Here is a 7,749-nt window from a genome sequence, read left to right on the forward strand (position 1 = left end):
TCTTGCCTCCTCCTCCTTCTCCTCCTCTTCTTTTTGTGAGGGTAGGTCTTCCTATCACTCCCAGGCTAGAAGTACAGTAGCTAGTCAGGAACCCAATCCCACTGCAGATGAACACAGAGACTTTGACCTGCTCGTTTTCCAACTTGGGCCAGTTCACCTCTCCTAGATAGCCTAGAGAGCCCCCTCCCTTGCAGGGGCGCACCACATTGGTGTGGACTTAGGGCAGATACCAGCCTGACTTTACAATTTGCTAATCTTTTTTTTTTTGAAACCTGTTAATATCCCGTAACTTTATCTGTTGGGGTGTAGATCCTTGGGTTTTATAAAGTTGTGTCAATTGTCTATGCATTTTGTATATCAGACCAGATTATACTCCCCAGCTCAAGATACCCACCAGTCTCAGCTTTCCTAGTAGCAAGGACTACAGAAGCATTACAACAAATTCCACTGTTTGTTACTATTTTTCACCAATCTGCTTTCTGTTTTTAAACCAGTACCATATAGTTTAGATGAATACTTTGTGAAGCTGGGAAATGAAATTCCACTTTTTGTATTTTTTCTGATTATTCCCCTTGAGATTCTAAACCTTTTGTTCTCCCAAATGAACATTGTTATTATTTTGTCTTGTTCTAGGAAGTATTCCCTCAATGATTTGATTACTGTAGCACTAAATCTGCAAATATAGGTGCTATGGTAATTTTATTTATAGCTCAAGCATGAAAGGAAAAATATCTCTAATTACTGTCTTCCTTTGTTTCTGTCAAAAGTATTCTATAGTTGTATTTCCTATAAATCTGTAATTTGGTAGATTGATTCCCATAGATTTTGAGCATTTCATGATAATTATGAGTTGAATTTCTTTTATTAAGATTTCTTCTTTTTTTGTTAATACTCTATTGAAATTAGTGGCTTTTGTGAATTTGTTTTGTATATTTTGAGGCAGTTAGGTGGTTCAGCACACAGAAAGCTCAACTTGGAGTCAGGAGGACCAGAGTTCAAATCCTGCCTCAGACACTTGATAGCTGTGTGACCTTGGGTAAGTTACTTAACAGTTCTCTAGCTCAATTTCCTCAGCTGCAAAATGGGGGTGATAATAGCACCTATCTCCGGGGGTTGATGTGAGGACCAAATGAGACAATATTTGTAAGTGTTTTGCAAACGTTAATGTACTACATAAATGCTAACTTTTATTGTTGTTCTTGTTCGGTCATTTCAGTTGTGTCTGACTCTTCTTGACCCCATTTGGGGTTTTCTTGGAGTGGTTTTTACTGGAGTGGTTTGCCATTTCCTTCTCCCACTCATTTTACAGATGAGGAAACTGAGGCAAACAGATTTGAGTGACCTGCCCAAAGTCACACAACCAGTAAATGTCTAAGGCTAGATTTGAACTCAGGAAGATGAGTCTTCCTGACTGCAGGCTTGGGACTCTATCCACTGTGCCACCTACCTACCCAGCTTTTATTAGCATCATTATTATTACCCTGAAACTTTGCAATAGCTACTAAGAGTCTCAGTTGCTACACTGATTCTTTGGGCCACACGATCCTGTCATTGAAAAATATAGATGATTTTATCTCCTCTGCTGATGTTTGATATTTTATTTTGTTTTCTTGTCCTATTTCAACAGTTACCATAACACCTGCTCTGCATTGTCTCCACGACCTGGTACTCACAGATTTGCAGGTGGGGTCTGCAGGATTACTCTCATAGATTCCAAGAATACTCAATGGGTCCAACCTCCTAAAACCATAGCTCATGAGTCTGTACTAGTGAGTTTACCTTTTAAGTAGTTAACATTGGTTGTATTTAGCTCAATTTACTAAGAAATTTACTAAGATGGTATATAACAATATACTATAACACATTAACTATTAGGACAATAACTACAAAATATTCCCCTCCATAAATAGGGACTCTCCCAAAAAATATACTTACCATCCATGGGAAAAATGAGCACAAACACATCCAAAACAGAAATCACAAACCTACTCTTCCTCCTAATTTCCCAATTTTATCACTTCTTTCTGTAATATAGATGAGCATCATTCTCAACTTTTTCTTCTCTTTTATCTATCCCATCCCTCATATCTAATCAGTTGCTAGGTCTGGTCAATTCCATTCCCACAACATCCTTTAGATCAGACCCCTACTAACCACTAATTGAGGCTCTCACCCATTATTGCAACAGCCTCTAAATAAGTCTTCCTGCTTCCACCCTTTCTCCTTTCGCATCTATTCTCCTTAGAACTTTCAAATTGATCTTCTTAAATCACAGATTTGACCCTGTCACTCCTTTCCTCAAGAAGCTTCAGTGGTTTCCTATTGCTTCTAAAAACAAAATACAAATGTCCCTGTTTAGCATTTAAAGTTCTTCACAATCTGGCTTCAATTTACCTTTCCAAGTTGATTGCCCATTACTCCCACCACACACTTTAAATTCCAGCAAAACTGGCATACTTAATGTTCCCTTCACATAACATTCTGTCTCCAACTTCCATTGCACAAACTATCCTGACTCTTGGCACCCTTTGCACACTTTAAGGCTCATATCAGATGCTAAATCCCAAGAGGTAGAAAGTGCTACTGTGAGCACCCCTATTTTTTCTAATGAAGAAACTTAGGCTCAGAAAAGGGGAAATGACTTTTCTAAGATCATGTGGCTTAACAACAATTATAATTTTTATTACTAGCATTTACATAGCATTTTAAGTTGGCAAAATGCTTTATAAATATTATTATAATAACAGCAATTATTATTACTAGCATTTACATAGCATTTAAGTTTGCAAAATGTTTTGTAAATATTATTATAACAGTAATTATTATTATTGCTAGTAGTATTTATTTAGCAATTTAAGTTTGCAAAATGCTTTATAAATATTATCTTTTTATCCTCACAACAACCCTAGGATGGAGGTATTATTTTCATCCCCATTTTATAGATGAAGAACTTAAGATAGGCAAAGGTTTAATGATTTACCCAGGGTCACACAGCTTGTTAGTGCTTTAGGTTGGACTTGAACCTTCTTGACTCAAAGTCAAGCACTCTATCCACTGTGCCACCTCACTGCCTGATGTGCTTGACATCTTGTGATTGCATTCTGGGTCTTCTGTGATTGCATTAAGTGAGGTAGATGGGAGAAACCCAAATGTCATGGTCTGCATTTGAACCCAGCTCTCCTGGATCTAGTTCAGGGTGATCAATGCCCACTCTTTGTAAGAGCAGAGGCAGGAAGCATTCTTCTGTCCTACGACTTGATGCCGGAGGACACATAATGTCCAGCCCTGATGGAAAGAAGGAAGAATATATTTAGAAGTGTTTTGTTTGCTGAAGTAGTTGTGTGATGCAGTCCTATGGTGGTAGCTGTTTCCTCGTCTTTGCCAGTCCAGAAACTGACTAATGTAGAACTCAAATATATGCACAAAGCCGAGACCTGCCAATGCATCTACTGATGGAAGCCATCCCCAGTTATAATGAAAAGGACATTTCTTTGAATACTTAATAAGGAAGGAAGGAAACAAGGAACATCTATGTGCCAGGCATTGTGCCAAGTACTTTATAGATATTATGTCATTTGATCCAGTATGATGCAGTTTCCCTTAAGTTCCAAGAGTTGAGTTATGACCTTGCCTATTAGGGCTATAGTGTGTGATGGTGGCAATAGCATTAGATTTGCAGTCCTAAGACCTGATTAGGATGCTCTTTAGTTCTACTATTTAGAGCCAGTTCCTTAGCCTCTCTAAGCCTCAGTTTCTTCCTTTGTAAAATACTTACACCGCATAACTCACAGGTTGTTGAAGGGAATTATTTTGTAGATCTCCAGAAAGGTAAACAACTACTATTAGCTGTATGACTTTGAGAAAGTCACTTCTGCTTTCTGGACCTCTTCACCCTTTGGTGAAGAACTGAACCAATTACAGAATATCTGCATATGCTCCAAAGTCCACAGGGAGCTTATGCCAGTTTTATATTTTGTGTATGTTTATAAGGACGGGGTTCATTGGCCAGTCCTCTGTCACATGTACATCTGCCTCACTATCAACCATGGGGTTCCTTCCTTTGTCTGATCTGGGGAAATGAAACTGTGCATATAATTGCTCCCAGAAGTTTGGCTCTGTACAGTCTGACTACTGGCTGGCACACAAAGTATAGGGGCTATGTGGTTTTTTCCTTTAGAAATAAATTTTATTGAAAAGTAGGTATACTAATGTACTGTTGGTGGAGTTGGGAATTAGTCTAATTATTCTGGGAAACAATTTGGAACTATGCACAAAATTGTGCATCTCTTTTGACCCAGCAACATCACTACTATTTATAGCAGCTCTTTTTGTGGTGGCAAAGAATTGGAAATTGAGGGTATGTCCATCAATTGAGGAATGGCTGGAACAGTTGTAGTATATCGTTGTGATGGAATACTATTCTGCTATAAGAAATGATGAGGGAGATAGTTTCAGAAAAACCTGGGAAGACATATAAATTGATGCAAAGTAGAGTGAGCAGAACCAAGAGAACATTGCATACAGTAACAACAATATTTTAACAATGTACAACTGTGTAGGACTTAGCTATTTCAATCAATGCAATAATTCAAAACAGTTTCAGAGGACTCATGACAATAAATGCTATCCATCTCCAGAGAAAGAACTGATGAGTTCTGAGAGCATGTTGAAATACATTTTTTCATTTTCCTCCCTCTCTCCCTCCATCCCTCCCTTCCTTCCTTCCTTCCTTCCTTCCTTCCTTCCTTCCTTCTTCCTTCCTTCCTTTCTTTCTTTCTTTCTTTCTTTCTTTCTTTCTTTCTTTCTTTCTTTCTTTCTTTCTTTCTTTCTCCTTGCAATTTGGTTAATACAGAAATATGTTTTGCATAACTTCACATATATAATTGATATCATATAGCTCACTTTCTCAATGGGTGGGAGAGGGTCTAGAAGGAGGGAGAGAATTTGGAACTTAAACTAAAAAATAATAAAGTATGTTTCATTCATATCTTTTGTTTTTATAATGCCTATATTCCATCATCTACACCTCTTTCTTTCTCCTTCCAGAGGGCCATCCCTTATAGCAAAGATTTTTTTTAAAAAAAAGTAAAGAAAAAATCCAACAGAACTGATTAGGACATTTAAAATTATTTATGTCATATGCAGCATTCCACTTTTTTGAACCTCAACTTCTACAAAGAACCTGGAGCTGCTATCTTCTCATATCTTCTTTGAGATCAAGCTTGTTCTTTATAATTTACATTTAGTTTCAGTTGTTCTGTAGTTCTTTCCATTTACAATGTTGTAGTCATTGGGTACATTGTTTTCCTGACTTTGTTTACTTTACTTTGTATCAGTTCATGGAAGTCTCTCCATGTTTCTCTGTAGTCAACATGCTTGTTGTTATTTCTTAGTAATGCTCCATCGCATCAATGTTAAACATATTTAATAATTTGTTTGGCCATTCCCCAGTTGATGGGCATCTACTTTGTTTTTAGTTTTTTACTACCACAAAAAGTGCTGTTATAAATATTTAGACATATAAGGATACCAATTAAAATCCTATTATACATTTATAATATTGACACACCTTCAATCAGGTTTATATTCATCTCATGATCCTTGTCATGATTCCTAAGCTTTTTAGATAGTTATTTTTTTTTAATTTTGTAAAGTGACTTGATGTGAGGAATATAATTTGAATTACTTTAAAAATCTTACAAATTTGAAATAATGATCTAATTTTATTTTATTGTGGAGCACAAATTAAATATTTATTAATGGATTACTACGTGCAAAACACTGTGCTAAATGTTGAAAATACAAAGAGAGAAGTAAGACAGTCTCTGCTCTCAAGAATCTCACATTCCAATGGGGAAGACAGCATATATGGAAGATTTCAGATGCAAGTCAAATGGAAAAGTCCCATGATCCTTATGGTGTATTGGTAAAGCATATATTAATGCTTCTTCTTTAATGGCATTGAATGACATTATTCTCAGGGCTCTTAGGTCCTGCGCTGTCCTCATCAAGCATGAGGGGAATTGGTGATCAACGTAGTGGGGGTATGGTTTGACTTGCCTGGTACATAACTGCCTCCTGTTTCTCCTTCAGGGTGAATTAATGCTTTACCTAGCTTGACTTCTCTGTTCTACGTGTAGAAGCTGGTTGACAATTGGTAGGGATGGCTTATCCTTTCTCCACAGGATTTGCTTCCCTGCATAAAGGCTGTGAGGGCTGGATTAGAAGCAGGAATGGTGTGTGACTGCCCTAGTGTGTTGCCTTATGGCAGCATCTCTGGGTCACAAGGTATGGACATTTTAGTCACTTTGCTATGTAGTTTTATATTGAATTAGACAAAGAGATCTGAAACCTCTTACAAAGGCACCAATGTCGAGCAGGTCAATAAGCATAAACAGATTTGTGGAATTGTCTTCAAAGCAGGGACTCCATTTCTGGATAATTCTTTCCTTCGATCTCTAGTAACTATCCTCATGACTTTAGGTGAAAGGGACCAGGATTAATTAGCCTGCATCATATATGAAAGGCTCAGGTAATGTCTTGGTGGTTGCCATGTTTAATTGGTTTGAGCCCTCATGCAGAAATCCAGGAATTTATTCCCACCAGGCAGAGAAAGAACACAAACTTATGTATAGATGACTTTTAACTCTCTAAGAATATCCCAAAGAACATGTCCTATAATCACTCCATTCTCTGTGCCATGAAAAGGAAAGAGGAGTCTCCTCATGCTGGACTCCTCCATTCATCTAATTTATTGTAAAGAGTGCTGGATTTGGAGTCAAAAGATCTGCCTGGGCTCAAGTTACATGTCTGCCATTCACTACCTGTGTGACCTTGTAAAAGTCCTTTAACCATCCTGGGTCTCAATTTCCTCCTTAATGAGAAGTTTGGACTAGACAAATTCTAAAGTCCCTTCCTTAATGCTCTAAATTTCTAGTGTATTCTCTGGGAATCTCAGTATAAGGGTGGGTATTGATTGTTAGTAAGTCCATGTTGCGCCCCCCCCCCCCAACTCAAATAGATGCAAGTCATAATACTTATGTTAGATGAGAACAATCAAGCAATCACATGAACTAGTTGTGAATAAGGCAAAGACGTCAATTAATATAATATCATAGTGAAGACATTCCTTGATCAGTTTAGAAGTCCTTGGAAATCCTGGATGAAGTGAAATGATGCCACATAGGAGATACATTTGGAATGACCGAAGGGTTTGTTCATGCCCTGTGGGCAACAAGATAGTTCAGAATTAAGAACTCAGGCATTTAGTATCTTAATTGTGGAAGTTTCTAGCCAGTGTTCTGAAAGGGAATCTTTTGGGCAAGGGTTCCTTGGCTTTCTCCTCAGTCTCTCCTCTTTCTTTGATGAGGGTAGAACCTGGTAAACTTTAGAGGGCCTGAAGGTTTGGACTTTTTTCACCAGAGTCCTAGCTGTGTCCCCTGGACAGCAATGGCTGGTGGTAGTGTCTGCATCAAGAGCTAAGGATAGTCTTGACATGGCAATGAAAGGCACATTTGAAGCTATATGAGAAGCCAGCAGTAAAGCTAAACTCTACCTAAGGGATTGTTTTGAGGACTACCACAAAAGGACTTTCAGCAGCTCTAAGTTAGCTCTTTGTGTCATGGGCCCTCTGAGATTGAGCTCCCTTTCCCTGGGACTCTATGTGTTCTGGTGGGAGAGTACAGACTCTCCTTAGTGTTACACTCCCTTAGTGGGGTGAATGGGGTGATAGTTTGTACCAATTATACC

This window comes from Trichosurus vulpecula, chromosome 3 (assembly GCF_011100635.1).
Source record: "Trichosurus vulpecula isolate mTriVul1 chromosome 3, mTriVul1.pri, whole genome shotgun sequence".
Classification (NCBI taxonomy): Eukaryota; Metazoa; Chordata; class Mammalia; order Diprotodontia; family Phalangeridae; genus Trichosurus; species Trichosurus vulpecula.